Source organism: Botryllus schlosseri, chromosome 10 (genome assembly GCF_051294905.1).
Source record: "Botryllus schlosseri isolate E-star chromosome 10, Bs_hap1, whole genome shotgun sequence".
NCBI classification, from domain to species: Eukaryota; Metazoa; Chordata; class Ascidiacea; order Stolidobranchia; family Styelidae; genus Botryllus; species Botryllus schlosseri.
This window is the reverse complement of record NC_137245.1, coordinates 23986824-23994348: the sequence shown is the minus strand read 5'-3', so window position 1 is coordinate 23994348 and position 7525 is coordinate 23986824. Positions and strand designations below refer to the sequence as shown.

General features: G+C 41.4%; 1 protein-coding gene and 1 long non-coding RNA gene across 2 annotated transcripts in view; both read left to right on the top strand.

Annotated features, from left to right (window-relative positions):
* Positions 1-7525, top strand: part of LOC145447642 (E3 ubiquitin-protein ligase UBR4-like) — a 133660-nt gene that overhangs the window by 44651 nt on the left and 81484 nt on the right. The gene's annotated exons all lie outside the window — the stretch shown is intronic.
* LOC145447663 (uncharacterized) lies at positions 67-6067 on the top strand. The gene is made up of 3 exons (XR_013917677.1): positions 67-156; positions 216-471; positions 5514-6067. It is a non-coding gene; the product is annotated as an uncharacterized LOC145447663 (long non-coding RNA).

The following is a 7525-nucleotide window of genomic DNA, read 5'->3' as shown; positions in this document are numbered from 1 at the left end:
TTCAATGCGCCTGTTGTCGGTAGTCGGTATGTACGAAGCACGACGCATGGTGACCCCAAGATGGCGCTATTTAGCTCCTGGTCATGGTCATGGTCATGGCCGGTCGATATTAATGGTCTTGTCCAATGACGTGATCATCTCTACCATTGCTTCCAAGTGAGAGCATCTTCAATATGTTGAATTGATTCATGAGGGCCATAAGAGTTTACTTATAGGTTGAACTGGTGAAAAGTTGTGTTTGCTACCAGGGCTTTGGAGCAGCTGTAAATGTTGCATTACTCCGGCTCCGGAGCTTTCTTCTATCATAGATTAGCTCCGGCTACAGCTCCGGAGCCGCATTATTACCACTGCTCCGGCTCCATCACCGGCTCCGGCTATGAAAACTATCGAATGGGCCTGTCTATATCAGGGGTGCATGGCCAGCCCGCGGTCCATAAGTGACCCGCGAGAAGGTTTTGAGTGGCCCACGAGGTAATTTCCTAAATTTGTTATGTTATCGAAAATGAAATGCTCTGATTGTGAACTTGCAAGGCCAACCAAAAATTTGATTAGTCCAGCCGCGACACTTGGGATGTTGGTGACTAAAATATCAGTTTCGACGCATTGGCAGATTCAGGGTCCTGTCCCATTTTTAGTAGATCGGCGTACATTACTCTCAACTAAAATAGTAGTAAAATTTTTCTTCACGCTTCCCGTTTTCAATTGTCACACGATTTCTTGCTTGTTAACCTATCCGCTCCTGAAAATGAAAAAAACGCCTAAATCACCCGATTGAGTCTAACTGTATTCGCAATTAGAAATCGCCAAGTTTATGTATCAGTTTCACTGCGGTCGTTGCCCCGAATATTTCAATGACTTCTTTACCTCTGAATCAAAAGCGCACAAGTACAACACACGCGCGTCCACGTCGTCCAAATATCATATGATCGACCGAAAAGATCATCGCTCCATCAAATATGCCGGACCTGATGTGTGGAACAGTATCCCGCCGGCCATCCGACAGTCGACGAGCATGTCCACATTCAAGTCGAAATACAAGCAATTACTACTAAATAAATACAGTCCATCCTCAAGATTACCGGACCACGACTGACCTATCGATCTCGCTTCCCATGACATGCCGCCCTATTTCTTGTCGCTTTCTTTTTCATACTGTATTCTTTACTTTCATTCAGTGTGCATGCCTCCTCTTTACATCGCCTAGGCCAAGGTGGGTGTCAGATTCCATAGACTACTCCTTGTCGCTTCGACATCTTCCTGTCTTTTCATTGTATCGCATTTTTGTGGTGTATTGAACTGATAAAATTGCTAATAAACCAATGATGATGATGAATTACGAGAGAAAGTCTTTTCGCGTTTGCTCTCGCAGAAAGATCGTCGACGATGAAATGTATAGGCACAAAATGATTGTCGCATATTAGCGGAAACCTTCGATATCGATATGTCCAGATGCCGAATAGTCCTGTTCTTGCAAACTGAACCCAGCGGGTGGTATATGCCTACAGTAGACCCACAATATACTCAAGTAATAATATCATTGACCTATATAGTTCATTTATGAACTTTGAAAATTTTACGCGCTTGGCGCGGCTGGTGGACCGCGCACTCGTTCGTCAATTCCATTTGGCCCTCTAGCCGAAAAGGTTGGCCCTGACGTAATACATAGCGATCATTATTTTCGAACCGTACAATTGGCCAACATGGTTGCGCTGATTACGAAATTGCGGGTATGCCGAACACCCACAATATTCACAGGCATATCCAGTATACCGAGGTTCGGCGTTCATGTATGAATAGCGAACATTGAACATATGACTGCTCTGCTGTTAAATCCCCAGGAACATGGTTAGTCAGAAAAGGTAGCGCCAAGGAGGCAAAGATTCTTAATTTCGCAGAGGCCTGCTGTTGAATTATGTGAAATCAGCAGATATGGTTGTTGCATATATAATAGCATCTTATGAAATACATCGGAGCCGGAGCTACTCCTCAAATAACTGGCTCCAGCTCCGGCTCCGGCTGCATTTTATGTAGATCTCCCGATCCGGCTCCAGATCCGGTGAATACGCACGGCCCCGGCTCCTTGCTCCGGCTACGGCTCCAAAGCCCTGGTTGCTACACATCTGCCGAACTGGAAGTACTATAGTATCTTTGTCCGCTTGAGTTCTATTATAAATAAATCTGTTTACATGGGATTTACTACAGTCACTGCAAGTTATCACCTCTAGCAAGGTCTTGAACGAGTGTTTCGGTCCGATTAATATTTTCCGACTCAGAATATCAATTGTCTTGACGGTGTGGGGTAGATTCAGATCCCTAAATCCGAAAATCCAAGTTTATACGACGACAAAACCATACGAACGCTACAATACTTATAATAGTCAATGAAGGCGTTGGCATTGAAGCATTTTCATTGCAAACCTCCTGGTTTAATTCCAGATCCTCCCTTAGAAAGTGTGCTTCGGTTTGAGCTCACGGTAGATGATAATTAATGCGTCGTAGATATAAGCTGATTGATCGCTCAGCGGGATCGGGATTGTTTCATGTGAATAATATGATAACGATATAAAGATTCGTTATTCATTTCTTGGAAAATCGGAATGACATAATTCGACTATCACAACTAGTATTGCACATAGTCCCATTGCGACCGACTTGCTGACAGACCGACCTCAAAACAAATCTTAATATATAGCTATCCAAAATCAGTCAGGTTTTATTGAAAGTAATTATGCAATGTTTGCCTTGGTTGGCGATGGACATATCTTTGTCTCATATATAAAAGGTCACGTAAAAGATAGTCGATTAACGTTAAACTATGATATGTCAACTTTCGCATAATATAATACATGACGTAACATTATGAATGGTTTTGCAATCTTGGTAATGGAAGTAGCATGGTGTTGGAGATATATGAATCGATATTTTCGTTGCAAAGGAATAACGTAGGATATTAAGCCTCCTGCTTTGACTTCAAGGCTCATTTCGGTAAAATGTGTAGCAGACGAGCCGAATCGCAGACATACGGCGAGTTGCCATAAACTCCAAATGGAAACGTAATGACTAATCGATAAAACGTAAGGATTCAACGGACTGAAAAGCGTATGGTATATGGAGAAGATACGCCACTAACTGGATAGGGTGCCCGGCACGCGAACCATAACAACCACTATTGAATTATCACAGCGGGAAAGCGGGAGGCGCAGAAATAGGATTATGTATAAGTGCACGATACGGAACCTTTTATTATACCTTGGTGGACATATCGGAGGCGTCTTATAACTTTCAGTGTCAATCTACCATACTCGCTGTACAGTACATGATATACATCACAACTCAATACTGATTTTGCCACATTCAATAATCCCTTCGGTATCGTCATAATCTAGTGATGTTTTATAAATAACAAATGATGCTCAACCCCCAATTCACATTTATACGGAAATCTTTTAGTCTGGTGCCAAGTGTATACCAACCCTTTAGTTACAAAATCAACTACAAAAATACGACATTATAAAATTAAACCGAATGATCGCTGTAATTTGAGATTGTTTATTAGAAGCTACGGATGTTATCTCCCAAATGCAGCTGCTAATATCCACTGGGGATCCCATTCCGTGTAAACTGGTAAACATACCCCACATCTATTTCCCCGACAACGGATTCCGATAGGCTTGATAAAACATATTGCCTTGTCATCTATCAGATTTCGGAGTTTATTTAGAATCGATCGCTGCAATCCGTCAACGATGCCCATAACGTTCAAGTCACAACTTTGCGGCTTGCATCGATATATTTTGAAGTCAACTGCACGACGGCATATGGCATAGCGTTACTTCACTCATAACGCCTGTATGCTTGTAGGAATAAGACGTTGCATATTATTGTCCTTGATATTTTTTGCGGCATATACAATATACATACACCGACTCGTGGTATACATCCACACGGCCTTCGCATATCCATACCATGAGTGCATGACGTGCATATACCGCTGGATATGGAAGGTGAAGATATAGCCTTGTAAGGCGTTCTAAGTCTTGTACCACACCTCCATGATATTCCGGTCAGCGGGGAAGTCATGGATACGACCTACCGACCAAGAAGTCGGACCCTTCACCATTATACGCTATCTTGTCGGTACTGTCGCTTTGATATTGCGGTATTCTGTTGGAGGATTTGAGCATATGATCATGACCATGTCATATCACCATATATATACGATGTCGGCATGCAATCTTCCGGATTAGAACAAATCGGGTCGTTGTCGCATAATTTTAAAATGCATTAGTCCAGCACGACACGCCTACTTGATACACATATATTTCGCTTCTCAAATTGTCATCCCAGGTACATCATATATGCCAATGGTTGTGGGCTAACTTGTACCATGTGGTGTACTGCGTACAATGTACATGCATATAATGTATTCCTGCACTATATAGGCGCATGTTTGTAGTTTACCAGCCATTCGAGCAGTGTCATAAGTTCTAAAATATTTCCATCGCCTTTTGACTTCTCAGAGGAAATAATATAATTTTGGATCATTGAACTCGCATTTAGGTTAGGTCCTAAGCTTGCATGCGCCATTTTGCTTTTATCACTCAAGCAATTCGAGCTAGACAGCGTTCAAGCCTCCAATGCTGCTGATCACTAAGCAACTTTTGTTTTGTGTAATAAGACCATAATTGTAGCATGACCGTATTATCAGTTATCGAGGGACCAGTACAAGCGGTATTAGACCCGAACAAACATATACTCGAGTTCGTAGCACCATTTTTAGATTACGTACATATACCTTGTATATGTGACGGTATCAAAATTGATTTTGCGATATAAACAGTTTGAACTGCATGTGCGTTATGTTTCACACTAGATCTAGTTGACGATGATGAGAGATTGTGTCGGTCATATGATCCCCAAAGGGATATTTCCGTTGGTGTATTGAAAATTTCACTATAGCATGGTGACTACAGTGTGGTTATCCCACGGAAGATGCCTCCTCAGGGGATTCAACGACTATATACCTTTCTTCACAATATTGAGGTATCAAATAACTAAAAGCAAATGACTTATAAAACACAGTCAAACATATACAAGTCCTTGTTTTTGAAGACCCCGATCCGTACACGCCTGGTGTGATGGTGCGTCCTGATGCCATACGCAAATATAAAATACATCCCGTTAACCAGCCAGTGTATCAGTAAAAATGGCTTTCAATTCGCAAATGCTCAAATTGCCTCACCTGAACAGCTCGGCATTATTTTTTCTGTATAGCTGAAAAAAATGAGCGCCCTGCAGCTCCAAAAAACTGCCTGATACAGCGACATATGGCCATATCTTGTGGCTGCATCATAAATAATGAATGCGCATATCGACCTTCTGCCGCGAGATAGCTCACTGATTTTTTTAGCAGATTTATAGCAGAGAAAAAAATGATAATGCAACTAAATAATACAATTTGTGAGCCGCTCCTGTCATCCTCAAAACCATAGTAATCAACGATGACTTTTCAGATTTCACGCGACCGGCTGACCGTATGCGGGTTTTCTGCCTCGCTGATACTTCGGCGTTGAGGCGACATGTATTTTGTGGAGAACTTCATCGACATATGTAGGCTATCCGTTAATATTGGCGTGAACCCCTGTTCATTTCGGGATGGTGAACACCAGTAGCATAATTTCAAATTTCTTTGTGAACTATTACAGTTGTGTGAGAGTTATGGTATATTCAGATTTTCTGTCACCGTGAATTATTTTGACACAATAGCGATTGGCATGAGCAGAGCCATGAAATGGTTTAGCTGCAAAAATTGGTTATTCTGTTATTGATTATGTCCAGTGTCCATGTACTTGAACTCAATACATTTGTGACGAAATCTATTTTTACTAAAATGAATTCATATTTCCCACACTGCATTTTGTTGAAAACAGAATGGCAAAACAACCTCGAACAGGGCGAATTTTCTATGAATACAACCCGACGCTTTGGAACTGAAATCCTGTTGTTGCCCAAGAGCGCCCCGCTATTCTTATTCCATCTGATAACTAAACTAATATTTTTGCAGCGGCATAGGCTGAGAATAATCGATATTGATGTTGTTATATTGCCAGTATTACGGTATGATTTGAGACTTATCGGGTCAACAGGACGATGAACATTCCACATGTATAGCACTGTCATTTACACATTGCCTTCATTGTCGATCATGTATGACAAATTATGTGCCTTCTATGCAAAATTGCACAGAGGTGGAAACAGTTGATCAAATAGGGTGAGATCCTGAGATTTTGTTCATCGCCAACACTATTCAAGATACCGAATACGGTCGACGGTCGTGCTAACGTACGCCCTAAAGAACGAGATGCGATGCGAAAATGATAGTGCATGCTAGCAGTGCTGATGGTAATAATGGCTACTATCGGGTGTATTGATGATCTATAAAGTAGATCTCACAAAAGAAACATATTAGTCGGGACCTGAAGGATAATCGCGTGTATTGAAACGGATTGGAGTTTACAGACCCCGTCGCTTAAATTCAGATTAAGATGCAGCCTTGCACGATGCAGATCTCTGCTATACATACAAAACATATGTTGATACATCGAATTGTCGCATGGCTGTATGAAGTCACCCTACTTCGTAAGATGTATCGCCATCGTTACGCGGTATCACGCTGAACGAGACTGTCACCAATAATTGATTCTAGTCTAGAACCTCATGACCCACAACCAGATTCGTCTGGATACTACATTCTGTAATTATGCACATACCGGCAGCCCAGAAATGTACTTCCGTGGTAAAAACTGTCCTTTGATATGAAAATAATATCCATATTATGCCGCGGATCTTATTGATTTCATCCGACAGATGTAAACACAGTGAACACAAGCCTCGTAAGTTGACTTGATGACGTTGTCCGTGGTCGATTATGCCGATATAGTGGGAATCAGTAGTGATATGCGCTTTCAAGTTTCATTTGATCAATGTTTGCTGAAAAAATTTCCCTAATACAAATTAGCGTAGCAGGTGATGGCAATTTGTTCGGCGATGTCTATTTCTCACTTCGATATGGTAATTATTATTTTTGCTATTGATGCGTAATAATGTCTGGTAGCAGTATGCTTCACTTTGTTAGTAGATGAAGGCACGCTGCTTAAACCGAAGCCGCAATCCAGTAAATGAGAGAGAATTTGATGCAGCTGTTATCTCCGATTAACCCCAAGACGTTGTGCACAGACGTTATCTGTTCATTTGTATCAAAAAAGTAAATAGCTGTCATTCAGTACGCCTAATATGACTAAAATGATTGGTCGGCCACTAGCGCTGCGGTGTAGTAGTTACTCATAGGCTCCTGACATCGATTCACAATATTTTCTTAGGTTAGCTCCCATTTGATAGAGGAATATTTCTCATCTGTGTAGAAAACACCGTTCTGCTATCATCACACAATGGCATCCCCTACTGACATTATTATTTCATTCTATCCCAATTTGCATAATTTTGGGTTCAAAAGTAAAGAAGCGTG